This window comes from Phyllobates terribilis, unplaced genomic scaffold (assembly GCF_046119375.1).
Source record: "Phyllobates terribilis strain yellow unplaced genomic scaffold, ASM4611937v1 Scaffold_168__1_contigs__length_4147262, whole genome shotgun sequence".
Classification (NCBI taxonomy): domain Eukaryota; kingdom Metazoa; phylum Chordata; class Amphibia; order Anura; family Dendrobatidae; genus Phyllobates; species Phyllobates terribilis.
In genome coordinates, this window is record NW_027362928.1 from 3019644 (window position 1) to 3034489 (window position 14846).

General features: G+C 47.8%; 1 long non-coding RNA gene across 1 annotated transcript in view; it reads right to left on the reverse strand.

Annotated features, from left to right (window-relative positions):
* Positions 1-492: 492 nt before the first annotated feature.
* The window catches only part of LOC141207944 (uncharacterized), a 48680-nt gene continuing 34326 nt past the window's right edge, over positions 493-14846 (reverse strand). The window contains exon 3 of the long non-coding RNA XR_012278217.1: positions 493-606. This is a non-coding gene — a long non-coding RNA (uncharacterized lncRNA). The remainder of the gene's footprint in view (positions 607-14846) is intronic.

Consider the following 14846-nt stretch of genomic DNA (forward strand, 5'->3'; position numbering starts at 1 on the left):
ACATAGATTTATTATAATATAATGGGCCCCACATAGATTTATTATAATATTATGGACCCCACATAGATTTATTATAATATAATGGGCCCCACATAGATTTATTATAATATAATGGGCCCCACATAGATTTATTATAATATAATGGGCCCCACATAGATTTATTATTATATAATGGGCCCCACATATCCGTCCCTTTAATATTATGGACCCCACATAGATTTATTATAATATTATGGACCCCACATAGATTTATTATAATATTATGGACCCCACATAGATTTATTATAATATTATGGACCCCACATAGATTTTATTATTATATAATGGGCCCCACATATCCGTCCCTTTAATATTATGGACCCCACATAGATTTATTATAATATGATGGGCCCCACATAGATTTATTATAATATAATGGGCCCCACATACATTTATTATAATATAATGGGCCCCACCTAACCCTCCAGTTTATACACTGCAGTCGCTCTCTTTCTTCTCTTCTTTACCTAGTCCAGTCTTTCGTGACGACTTCCCGCCATGATTCGTCTTTGCAGTTTGCTGTCCAGGTTTCGGCTGCTCCGCACTTTTCAGCAGATCACCGCACTCCTGAAAAACAAAAATGTTACAAATATAAGCGACTTAAATAAATAATGCCGCCCACTGTGCCACCAAATGCAAATATGTGCCACACTGTGCCCATGAGTATATCATTCACCGCAATGAAGTCTGCTCCACTGAGAATATAAATCAGTCACTAGCTTGTGCCCCCGTTATAAATAGTGTTGAGCGAGCACTAAAATGCTCGGGTGCTCGAAGCTCGGCCCGAGCTCGCCGTGATACTCGGGTGCTCGACCTGAGCAACGAGCCCATGTTAGTCTATGGGAGACCCGAGCATTTTTGCGGAGGCACCCCCGGCAGTCTGTAGAAAGCCTAAAAAGTGCCCAAAATGATAGTGACAGTGCTCAGATGACATGGGGACAGCATGGGGATCGCCCCAGGAAGCATTTCTGACCCCCAGGTCACTGTTGTCAACAACGTGGTCAGAGGTATTAAGCCACTTTTACAGGCTCATAAGAAAATGTTCAAAAACGAAAGTGAAACTTTTTTCCTGTGAAATATGTTAAGGAATTTCTTTTCCAGGGTAATGACTTGTGTATAAGGTAAAATAAATAACCAAAAACAAAAATACTCCTCCACACCTTGGGCTATGTTCACAAGTAGCATTTTTTATGCGTTTTTGCACTTTTGTATTGCTTTCAACTGTGACAAATGCATTCACTGGGAAATGTCATTTTAACATTTTACAACCTTATCTGGCCATGTGCTGTGTGACACATGCATATAGTGCTGAAAAGACATGGGAACAGCATGGGGAAGACCCCTGGAAGGATCTCTGACTCCCAGGTCACTGCCTAAAAGTGTGCCCATCAGAAGTGATCCTTGCCGCATCAGAAGATGCAGACTTGCAACTATCCCCGTGCAAGTCCTTGTCCCAGGGCAGTGTTCAATTATACCTCCCCCATTCCTTGCAATGCAAGCGCAAATATGCAGCCAACCACCCACCCACCCCCAGGCTGCAATACCATACTGCTAGCTTGCACTTGAAATTGGGCCTTTTAGTTTTGAGGAGGCCGAAGCTGGCCACTACCTCATGGCTGCTTCGGCAGCGAGGTATCCATACTCAGTCCCCAGCCGCCCGGCGGCCGGGTGTCCACACCTGGTCCCCAGCCGCCTGGGGGCGGCGGGGTGTCCATAGACGGTCCCCAGCCACCCCGATTTCTCCGCGGAACATCCCGACACACTTTTCTTAGACTGGCCTGCTTTAGGGCAGCATTGGACAAGCCCACTAGAGAAACCGACTCCATCAGGGGAGGTGAGAATGCCAAGGTGAGGAGCATGATGATGACAGAAGTTAGCATTTGCTTTGTTTTGCTGGAATGCAAGCATAAGTGTGCAACCTGCCACCAACCCACCCCGAGGCTGCAATACCATACTGCTAGCATGCGTGCACTTGAAATTGGGCCTTTTAGGCATGTGGAGGCCAGAGCTGGCTACTACCTCATGGGTGCTTCGGCAGCGAGGTATCGATACTCAGTCCCCAGCCGCCCGGCGGCCGGGTGTCCATGCTCGGTCCCCAGCCGCCAGGGGGCGGCCGGGTGTCCACACTCGGTCCCCAGCCGCCCCGCGGCCAGGTGTCCATAAACGGTTCCAAGCCGCCCCGATTTCTCCGCGGAACATCCCCACACACTTTTCTTAGACTGGCCTGCTTTAGGGCAGCATTGGACGAGCCCACCAAAGAACCCGACTTCTCCGGTGGGCCCTGGCTTCTTTATCAGGGGAATTGAGAGTGCCAAGGTGAGGAGCATGATGAGGATGATAGAAGTTAGCATCTGCTTTGTTTTCAAGGAATGCAAGCGCATGTATGTAGTAGCGGCTAGGCCTGAGGTGGTCAGCGTTTTGGCGCATATCCTACCTCCTCCGAGGATTGCTGGATGTTTTCCTGCTACTATCCAAGTTCTATGACTCTCGTTAAAACAAAGCTTCAAGTGATAAATGATGGATGAGGTAGTGGCAAAGGAGAAAGAGCAGGAGGAACAGGGACCATTCACATCAATATCAGGCCAGTCAACCACATATGTCTTGTAGGATATGTTTCTGTAACAAAAGGAGCGGTTTGGCTACACAGTTATAGGGCATACAGTGAGTGCAATGCCTACCAAAACTTTTGAGGCACTCCAATGCCCCTTGGAAATGACATGGAGGTCAGAGGGCCTTAACTAAACCTTTTTTTCCATTTATGGCAACTGGGTCTCCTGTGCACTGTTGGCCTAAGCAGTGAATGGAAGGCTTTCCAAAAATTATAAGGAACTGCAATGCCCCTGGAAACAGATGTGGATTACAGCGTACTAAAAACCTTCTACCCATTAATGGGGAGTGTGTCTCCCTTAGTTTTCACCTTTGCATTGAAAAGCAAAAGCTGACTAAAATTAGGAGGAAATGCAATGCCCGTTGGAAGAGTCATGGAGATTAGAGGTAAGGTAATTAAAAACAACATTTCAATGCCCCTTGGAAGAGCTGTGGAGTTCAGAGTGGCTTAAGAAGACGCTTTTAATGCCCTTTGAAGAGACGTGGAGGTCACAGTAGCTTAACAAGACGGTTTTAATGCCCCTTACAAGAGCCATACAGTACAGCATCTTAAAAACATTATTCCCATTATTGGGGAGTGGGTCTCCCATAGTATTTGCTTATGCCTTCCAAGCAAAAGCTTCCAAAAATTATGAGGAAATGCAATGCCCGTTCGAAGAGTCGTGGAGGTCCCAGTAGCTTAACAAGACGCTTTTAATGCCCCTCAGAAGAGACGTGGAGGTCAGAGTGGCATAACAAGACGGTTTTAATGCCCCTTACAAGACACGTGGAGGTCAGAGTGGTATAACAAGACGCTTTTAATGCCCCTCAGAAGAGACGTGGAGGTCAGAGTGGTATAACAAGACGGTTTTAATGCCCCTTACAAGAGACGTGGAGGTCAGAGTGGTATAACAAGATGGTTTTAATGCCCCTCAGAAGAGACGTGGAGGTCAGAGTGGTATAACAAGACGGTTTTAATGCCCCTCTGAAGAGACGTGGGGGTCAGAGTGGTATAACAAGACGGTTTTAATGCCCCTTACAAGACACGTGGAGGTCAGAGTGGTATAACAAGACGGTTTTAATGCCCCTTACAAGACACGTGGAGGTCAGAGTGGTATAACAAGACGGTTTTAATGCCCCTTACAAGACACGTGGAGGTCAGAGTGGTATAACAAGACGGTTTTAATGCCCCTTACAAGAGACGCTCATTATTCTGGCATTTGGCAAATATTAAAAATGATGGTAATCCTAATTGACCTAAAATGGGAAAGGTTTATTCTGATTTCATGTCAGATATTGAGAAAAACATGCAGATGTGTCTATTTATACAGTGTATGGAAACTTCTGATTTCAACTCTGTATATATATATATATATATATATATATATATATATATATATATATATATATGTGTATAATATATACACGGCGAAGCTCACACAACACAACACCCACAGCAGAGGAACTGGCTGCACACACACCTGCTCCTGTCAGTGCTGTGAGCGCTCCTCATATCGCAGCTGGCTCCGTTACTCATATCGCTGCTGGCTCCGCCCCTCACATCGCTGCTGGCTCCGCCCCTCATATCGCTGCTGGCTCCGCCCCTCACATCGCTGCTGGCTCCGCATCTCATATCACTTCTGGCTCCGCCCCTCATGTCGCTGCTGGCTCCGCCCCTCATATCGCTGCTGGCTCTGCCCCTCACATCGCTGCTGGCTCCGCCCATCAGCCGCTCACAGTCCTCAGCAATATGGAGACATCCGCACTGATCAGAATCCTCGGGGGCGTGGCCTGTCACTGTAGTCACACAAGGGTTGTCATGGAGATCTCAAGGGAAGGCAGGTGGGCGGGGCTTAGAGCAGGAAGTAGAAGCCGTGCAGTGTGATTGGCTCCTTACCTTCTGCCAGTAATGGAGCAGATATATGGCTCCTATATAATGGAGGGGGCTCAGGAGGGGTTCCCCACCCAAAAGGTCAGGGGATAAATAATACTGGACATGAGCGAGGGCAGGAGGACATTATTCTATATTGTAAGAAATCTGATTTCTTCTTTCCTCACAGTTTTTCCTGTGCAAGGCCACATGTATTGTGCGATAATCTGTGAATATGGGGGGATCTGCTCCTCACATCCACATCAATCCCCCCACGTCTGAGCTCTCCCTTACAGGGGTCTTCTGCTCTGCACATTGATGCCGTATCCATGGAGATGACATCATGGCCGGTACATGCGGATCTCCCCGATGGGACCCTCATGTATCTGGAGGACGAGGCACTGCTGCTCCTCGGGGAGAGGGGGCACAATTCCTGTACACATGATACAGGGGCTTCTGCCATCTCTGGGCTGAGAATAATGCTGGCAGCGCGCAGTCTACATGATGTGAGGATTACAAGTCTGCAGTCACAGAGAGTCACACAGATGACTGCAGCCTTCAGCTTCACACCGGACAATCCCTTTAAATACATGTATATTGGTCTAAAAATACTTTTTACTATTTTGCTTCTTGTAACATTTGCTCTGTTCGGCCTTTACCAGCTTTTTGTTTCCCAGCAGCACATTGATGGCTGCAGAATGAGTTAACTTGAGATTCAGTCAGTGAGCTCCTTATGATGTGGAGTTTCCAGCGCTTTTATTTCTGCGATGATTTATGACTGCATCAGAGATCAGCCCAACTTTCATGCTGGTCTGTGAACATAATCAGCACAGAGAAGGTCAGAATGAGCTCACTGATAAATTCTCAGTGAGCTCATTCTGCAACTAGCAATGCAAAGGAAATAAAAAAGACAAATTGTTTATGAAACGTTATTGAAAAAATATTTGTATGTATATATTTAGCCCAAAATGTCTGAGTGTCCATATCCTTAGTACCAGCATAGCTGAGGATTTGGTATAATTAGGGGCGTACATAGGAATCATGGGGCCCCATAGCAGAAATTCTAATTGGGCCCCCCCCCAAAAAAAAATTTAAAAATGTAAATAATTGTCGGAGTCACAGAAGAGCAGATCTCACAACCTTCCAGCCTTTACATAGTAATTTTCCTCCTGCTGAAGTCCTAGATCCCTTTTTCATTGCCCATAAAGTGTGGTGCCAACAAAAGTGCCCCCCAAACACGGTATGATACCCCCATGGTGAATTCCTCCATATGCACAGTATAATGACCCTACTGTACCCCACCTCAACTCCCAGGGTAAAGTATGATGACACCAACACAGTATGATCCCCCAACCGCCCCACACCTCTACATACTCCATAGAGTACAATGCACTCGCCATGGTCCTCCACACAGTATAAGGCACTCGCCATGGTCCTCCACACAGTATAAGGCACTCGCCATGGTCCTCCACGCAGTATAATACAGTCCCCATGGTCCTCCACGCAGTATAATGCACTCCCTCGTGGTCCTCCACACAGTATAATGCATTCCTTCGTGGTCCTCCACGCAGTATAATGCACTCCCACGTGGTCCTCCACACAGTACAATGCACTCCCCCATGGTCCTCCACACAGTACAATGCACTCCCCCATGGTCCTCCACACAGTACAATGCACTCCCCCATGGCCCTCCACACAGTACAATGCACTCCCCCATGGTCCTCCACACAGTACAATGCACTCCCCCATGGTCCTCCACACAGTACAATGCATTCCCCCATGGTCCTCCACACAGTATAAGACTCTTGCCATGGTCCTCCACACAGTATAAGGCACTCGCCATGGTCCTCCACGCAGTATAATACAGTCCCCATGGTCCTCCACGCAGTATAATGCACTCTCTCGTGGTCCTCCACGCTGTATAATGCACTCCCTCGTGGTCCTCCACGCAGTATAATGCACTCCCACGTGGTCCTCCACACAGTACAATGCACTCCCCGTGGTCCTCCACACAGTATAATGCACTCCCCCATGGTCCTCCACACAGTACAATGCACTCCCCCATGGTCCTCCACACAGTACAATGCACTCCCCCATGGTCCTCCACACAGTATAATGCACTCCCCCATGGTCCTCCACACAGTATAAGACACTCGCCATGGTTCTCCACACAGTATAATGCATTCCCCTATGGTCCTGTACGCAGTATAATGCAGCCCCCCATAGGGTAAAATGCAGCCCCCCCCACCCGTAGGGTAAAATGCAGCCCCAGTCCTCCAGTATTATCAGTACACAATGATTTAAAAAATAAATACATACTTACCGCTCCTCGTTCCCCGCTGCTTCAGTCTCTGCAGCTGATCACCTCAGCAGCTGCCAGCTCCACTGTCTGACACAGCGTGGCGCGTCATCATGCCGCTGCGTCAGACGCAGAGGAGGAATGATGGGAGAGGGAGTGTCACATGATGCTTCCTCCTCCAGGTTTTCGTGGGCCCCGGGCGAAAGAGTCTCAGTGGCCCCTTTAACACATCCAACCATTCATGATGCACAGATACAGCAGAGAAATTATAGATATAGATATAGTACAATGCCAAACATTTCACTGACTTCTTACATTTCATGAGTGATATCTTCTGTAAATTCTACAATAGCTCAGAAACCGGTGAATCCTGACAGCGCACAGTGCAGTCCGGACAGTATAGTCCTCCATACAGTGTAATTGCACCACATAGTCCTCCATACAATATTATGGGTACCACATAGTCCTCCATACAGTATTATGAGCCCCATATAATGCTCCATACAAAATACTGGATCCCATATAATTCACCATAGAGAATACTGCCTGGTCCCCATGTAATGCCATATGCAGACTGGACCCCATACAGAGGCCCCACAAGCCCGCTGCATCCTCCCCGGGGCGCCCACAAGCCGGCTGCATCCCCCAGGGGCCCCCACAAGCCTGCAGCACCCCCCCCCCCAGAGGACCCAGAAGCCTGCAGCATCCCCCCCAGAGCCCCCACAAGCCCGCAGCATCCCCCCGGAGCACCCACAAGCCCGCAGGATCCCCCCCCAGAGCACCCACAAGCCCACAGCATCCCCCCCAGAGCACCCACAAGCCTGCAGCACCCCCCCCCAGAGCACCCACAAGCCCACAGCATCCCTCCCAGGGCCCCACAAGCCCGCAGCATCCCACCCAGGGCACCCACAAGCCCACAGTATCCCCCCAAGGGCCCCCACAAACCCACAGCATCCCCCCCAGGGCCCCAGAAGCCCACAGCATCCCCCCCAGGGCCCCCACAAGCCCACAGCATCCCCCCCAGGGCCCCACAAGCCCGCAGAATCCCCCCCAGAGCACCCACAAGCCCACAGCATCCCCTCCAGGGCCCCACAAGCCCGCAGCATCTCCCCCAGGGCCACACAAGCTCGCAGCATCCCCCCCAGAGCCCCCGCAAGACCGCAAAATCCCCCTTAGGGCCCCCACAAGCCCGCAGCATCCCCCCCAGATCCCTCACAAGCCCACAGCATCCCCTTAGGGCCCCCACAAGCACACATTATCCCTGCATTATTCCCCAGAGCCCCTAAGATCTCCACAAGCATTAATTAACCCCACCAGACTGCCCTCCAGCATTAACCCCCCCAAATCCCTCACTCGCAAGTATCAAGCCCCCTCACCCCAAAAACAACAAGAAGAAAAGACATCAGACCTGCAATTAATAGAACAATCTCCTGTTTCTCAGCTTAGGATACTGACCTCCTCCTGCAGCTTCACCGGCAGCTCTGTCTCTGCATGAGACTCTGGCGTCTGGTGCTGAACTAGAACACGCCCCCGGAAATGACATCATACCTGGAAGGATCCCATACATTCTAGCGTCTAGGGCACGGGAAGAGGTAAGTATTGTGCCGGCCGGGGCCCTGAGCAGGAGGGGGGGCCCATGGCGCGCCGGGATGCCCGACGGCGAGTAAGCCCCCCGCCTGCTCAGGGCCCCGCCTCTTGCCTGGGTGCAGGAGGGGGACCCGATGCGGGGGTACACAGTGCAGGCGACTGCTATGGGGCCCCCCCAGCTCACGGGCCCCATAGCAGTCGCGTGGCCTGCCGCCATTGGCGGGACGCCACTGGGTACAATGGTGTCTGGCCTGGACAATCCTCTGTAAGGGAAACCAAGTCCGAACTGATAGATTTTCCCTGCACTGATACATTGTAGCAAACGGTCAGGACAGGAGGGGGATTGTCTACACTGAATACCATTGTAATAAATGCTCCGCTGCTGTCAGGATTAGATTTTTTTCAGGTTCTGGATATTAACAAGAATGATTTTATTCTCAGACAACAAGCAGAGATCTTACAAATGGCAGAAAAGTTGAATAATCCTTCATTGCAGAGAGGAGAACTTTCCTCCTGTATCCGGCGGATCGTCCTGTGGCTGAGAACAGTCTTTGCGGAGCGATTCCTCCCTATGAGGGGAACGTCGGCGCGGTGGAGCTGCTGTATCAGCCACGGAGGGGAATGAAGAGCAAGAAAGATTTATCCCTCATCCTGGAGGATCCGGAACTGAAGACTGCGGAGATCAAAGCTGAAGGTGAAGCCACATGTGATCTGTATACATCGGCAGAGGGGTCGTCACATGAGGAAATCCCCCCATATATATATGGAGATGGCGATCTGTGGGGGCCGGACACAGAATCGGTGTGTGGTGTAACCAAAGAGAACACTAAGTCAGCACAGGAGCTGTGTACACAAAACGGAAGCATTCTGCAAAGTTACTTTATTCTCTTTATCCCCTTCCCGACATCCGCAGAATTTAAGTGTCGCAATTCCAATGAGTTGTGGATTTTTGGTTCAAGTTGCCCAACGGGAGCAAAAAATAATGTGATAGAAAAGGATTAAAATTAAAATTTATATATATAAAAAAAATCCTTTTAAATTTCCTCCCTCCATTTGTCAATACAAAGCAAGACTAAACGATTATATATATATATTTATTTATTTAGTATTGACACACTGACAAAAAGTCCATCTATCAAATCATAAATATATTAACCCCTACAGCAAATGCCCAACAGCAAAGATAATCTAAACACCCAATTTTTTTTTCTTTTTGGGTAATTTTACCTCCCAAAAAATGCATCAAAAAGAGATGAAAAGTTTGTAGACAGCAGAGAATGGGATCAATAACCCCCGCAGGCCGGCGAGCAGAAAGCGAACCTCGCCCAGATTCATCAGCAGAAACATGGAACAGATGCAGGGTCTCACAAAATGGTGACACAATACCGGGTTATTTATTACTGTTTGGTGACACCATAATACGGCAATTCTGGCTTCTTAATTTATTTTTCCGCTATTTAACGTGCAGTTTAAATAATTTGGGCTTTGATAGGTCGGACTTTTACAGACACGACAATATAAAATGTTTCTTTTTTAATTTCTTTTTTTTTACCTCGGAAAATAGGGGTGATTTAACATTTTTGTTTATTTTTTTTCTTTTATAAAACTTTTTTCTTTTTTTTCCATTTTTACTTTATTTTTTTATGTCCCCTTAGGGCACTTGAACCTGCCATCTCTTGACTGCTTATTCTATATACAGTAATCCTCTAGTAATGCAGTATACAGTTTATAAGATTAAGTCCAGACTGTGGATGAACTTCACAGGAGTACCAAGATGGCAGCCATGCAGGCCTTCACCATTCCCCTGACTGCCATTGTCATCCATTTCCTGGCGATAGCGCAATGTAAATGCCGCTGTTGGCTCAGGTGGCCACAGTCTACTCAAGTCGCTGCTGTCGGCTCAGGTCACCGCTGTTCTGGGCTGGCTGGCAAATTGCACACAGTAGCAACCCATCCTTATTGAGTTTTATCTATGGCTGATTCATAAAGTGAGTAAAGGTTACAAAGCTTTAAAAAGATAAAGCCGGTGTTATGATGTAATAGTTGAGGTCAAATGCCGACTAGATTCTCATCCACTTCTATCAGTGGGCTACTCAGAGAGGTGTCTGAGACTCTAGTCAGCATGTGACCAGGCTCGGACTGGCCTGCTGGGGAATTCCCCGTTGGGCTCCACTGCAGGGCCAGCACTGACAAGAGAAGGAAGGCTCCTCCCACTCCTACCCTAGCACAGCTATGCACTTGTCTATACATCGTATGCTGTGTGTGTGGGGGGGTGTGGTTTGACTTGTCTATATACCGTATGCTGTGTGTGGGGGGGACTTGTCTATATACTGTATGCTGTGTGTGTGGGGGGGGACTTGTCTATATACCGTATGCTGTGTGTGTGGGGGGGGGCTTGTCTATATACCGTATGCTGTGTGTGGGGGACTTGTCTATATACTGTATGCTGTGTGTGGGGGATTTGTCTATGTACCGTATGCTGTGTGGGGGGGACTTGTCTATATACTGTATGCTGTGTACGGGGGACTTGTCTATATACCGTATGCTGTGTGTGGGGGACTTGTCTATATACCGTATGCTGTGTGTGGGGGACTTGTCTATATACTGTATGCTGTGTAGGGGGGACTTGTCTATATACCGTATGCTGTGTGGGGGACTTGTCTATATACTGTATGCTGTGTATGGGGGACTTGTCTATATACCGTATGCTGTGTGTGGGGGACTTGTCTATATACCGTATGCTGTGTGTGGGGGACTTGTCTATATACCATATGCTGTGTGTGGGGGACTTGTCTATATACCGTATGCTGTGTGTGGGGGACTTGTCTATATACCGTATGCTGTGTGTGGGGGACTTGTCTATATACCGTATGCTGTGTGTGGGGGACTTGTCTATATACTGTATGCTGTGTATGGGGGACTTGTCTATATACTGTATGCTGTGTGGGGGACTTGTCTATATACCGTATGCTATGTGGGGGACTTGTCTATATACCGTATGCTGTGTGTGGGGGACTTGTCTATATACCGTATGCTATGTGGGGGACTTGTCTATATACCGTATGCTGTGTGTGGAGGACTTGTCTATATACCGTATGCTGTGTGTGGGGGACTTGTCTATATACCGTATGCTGTGTGGGGGGGACTTGTCTATATACCGTATGCTGTGTGTGGGGGACTTGTCTATATACTGTATGCTGTGTATGGGGGACTTGTCTATATACTGTATGCTGTGTGGGGGACTTGTCTATATACCGTATGCTATGTGGGGGACTTGTCTATATACCGTATGCTGTGTGGGGGGGACTTGCCTATATACCGTATGCTGTGTGGGGGGGACTTGTCTATATACCGTATGCTGTGTGGGGGGGACTTGTCTATATACTGTATGCTGTGTGGGGGGGACTTGTCTATATACCGTATGCTGTGTGTGGGGGACTTGTCTATATACCGTATGCTGTGTGTGGGGGACTTGTCTATATACCGTATGCTGTGTGTGGGGGACTTGTCTATATACTGTATGCTGTGTGAGGGGGACTTGTCTATATACTGTATGCTGTGTGGGGGGGACTTGTCTATATACCGTATGCTGTGTGGGGGGGACTTGTCTATATACCGTATGCTGTGTGGGGGGGACTTGTCTATATACCGTATGCTGTGTGGGGGGGACTTGTCTATATACCGTATGCTGTGTGGGGGGGACTTGTCTATATACCGTATGCTGTGTGTGGGGGACTTGTCTATATACTGTATGTGGGGGACTTGTCTATATACCGTATGCTGTGTGAGGGGGACTTGTCTATATACTGTATGCTGTGTGGGGGGGACTTGTCTATATACCGTATGCTGTGTGAGGAGGACTTGTCTATATACTGTATGCTGTGTGGGGGGACTTGTCTATATACCGTATGCTGTGTGGGGGGGACTTGTCTATATACCGTATGGGGGGGACTTGTCTATATACCGTAAGCTGTGTATGGGGGACTTGTCTATATACTGTATGCTGTGTGTGGGGGACTTGTCTATATACCGTATGCTGTGTGGGGGGGACTTGTGTATATACTGTATGCTATGTGTGTGGGGGACTAGTCTATATACTGTATGCTGTGTGTGGGGGACTTGTCTATATACCGTATGCTGTGTGTGGGGGACTTGTCTATATACCGTATGCTGTGTGTGGGGACTTGTCTATATACTGTATGCTGTGTGGGGGGGACTTGTGTATATAAGTGAAGAGTCTCCGCGAGCTCAAAGAACACTGGATTTTGGCTGTTGGAGCTGAAAAGAGGACATTGGTAAACCAGGGGAGGAGTCCTGAGGAGATAATTTGCATATTCCCACTGCATTTTGGGGTAAGTGAAGAGTCTCCGCGAGCTCAAAGAACACTGGATTTTGGCTGTTGGAGCTGAAAAGAGGACATCGGTAAACCAGGGGAGGAGTCCTGAGGAGATAATTTGCATATTCCCACTGCATTTTGGGGTAAGTGAAGAGTCTCCGCGAGCTCAAAGAACACTGGATTTTGGCTGTTGGAGCTGAAAAGAGGACATCGGTAAACCAGGGGAGGAGTCCTGAGGAGATAATTTGCATATTCCCACTGCATTTTGGGGTAAGTGAAGAGTCTCCGCGAGCTCAAAGAACACTGGATTTTGGCTGTTGGAGCTGAAAAGAGGACATCGGTAAACCAGGGGAGGAGTCCTGAGGAGATAATTTGCATATTCCCACTGCATTTTGGGGTAAGTGAAGAGTCTCCGCGAGCTCAAAGAACACTGGATTTTGGCTGTTGGAGCTGAAAAGAGGACATCGGTAAACCAGGGGAGGAGTCCTGAGGAGATAATTTGCATATTCCCACTGCATTTTGGGGTAAGTGAAGAGTCTCCGCGAGCTCAAAGAACACTGGATTTTGGCTGTTGGAGCTGAAAAGAGGACATCGGTAAACCAGGGGAGGAGTCCTGAGGAGATAATTTGCATATTCCCACTGCATTTTGGGGTAAGTGAAGAGTCTCCGCGAGCTCAAAGAACACTGGATTTTGGCTGTTGGAGCTGAAAAGAGGACATCGGTAAACCAGGGGAGGAGTCCTGAGGAGATAATTTGCATATTCCCACTGCATTTTGGGGTAAGTGAAGAGTCTCCGCGAGCTCAAAGAACACTGGATTTTGGCTGTTGGAGCTGAAAAGAGGACATCGGTAAACCAGGGGAGGAGTCCTGAGGAGATAATTTGCATATTCCCACTGCATTTTGGGGTAAGTGAAGAGTCTCCGCGAGCTCAAAGAACACTGGATTTTGGCTGTTGGAGCTGAAAAGAGGACATCGGTAAACCAGGGGAGGAGTCCTGAGGAGATAATTTGCATATTCCCACTGCATTTTGGGGTAAGTGAAGAGTCTCCGCGAGCTCAAAGAACACTGGATTTTGGCTGTTGGAGCTGAAAAGAGGACATCGGTAAACCAGGGGAGGAGTCCTGAGGAGATAATTTGCATATTCCCACTGCATTTTGGGGTAAGTGAAGAGTCTCCGCGAGCTCAAAGAACACTGGATTTTGGCTGTTGGAGCTGAAAAGAGGACATCGGTAAACCGCGCGCCTACATTTTGAAGCTTTTTTTTAAGCTTTTTTCACTGTTTTCAGAACATTAACAGTAAGAACATGGAAGAGTCCAGGAGCCATTTGGTGAGCTGCATATCCTGCTACATGTTCACAGACTTGCCAGTGGAAAAGCCAAACTTCACATGCCAGAAATGCAAGCTTGTGTCCATGTTGGAGGAAAAGTTGCGAAATCTAGAAGAGAGGTTAACTACCTTGAAAATCATTAAGGAAGGTGAAGAGTTCTTAGACAGAGCAGAATTATCTCTTCATGATTCAGAAAGAGAAGAAATTCGAACTGCACCTGACGAAACAGAGAAATGGAAGCATGTGACCCACAGAAGCAGGAGGATCGAGAGGCAGTCAGCACCCATACTGCTCAGGAATAGTGTTGAGCGATACCTTCCGATATCGGGAAATATCGGATCGGATTGGATCGGACCGATACCGAAAAAGTATCGGATATCGCTGATTCCGATACCGGAAACCAATGCAAGTCAATGGGACATAAATATCGGAATTAAAATAAACCCTTTCTTTCCTTGTAGGTTATTTCTACATGAAGGAAAACAACTAAGAATAATGTAGAATGTATTGGGGGAGGTGGGGGAGACAATAAAGGCATAGAGGTTTAGCCCAGTCAAATGGAATAGCAGGAATTAATATTTTTTTATTATGTTCTGAGTTACGGAAATATTAACTATGTTAAGTATTTTTATATTTTGTCAGATATTTATGTTTCACTACTTCCATGCTCTTCACCTTCTTTTTTACTTCTCCCACACTTTCTCCTTCATCATCCTCAGCATCTTTTTCATCCACTTCTTCTTCACCTTCTTCTTCTTCACCTTCTTCGTATTATTCTTTTTTTTACATTCTTCATATTCT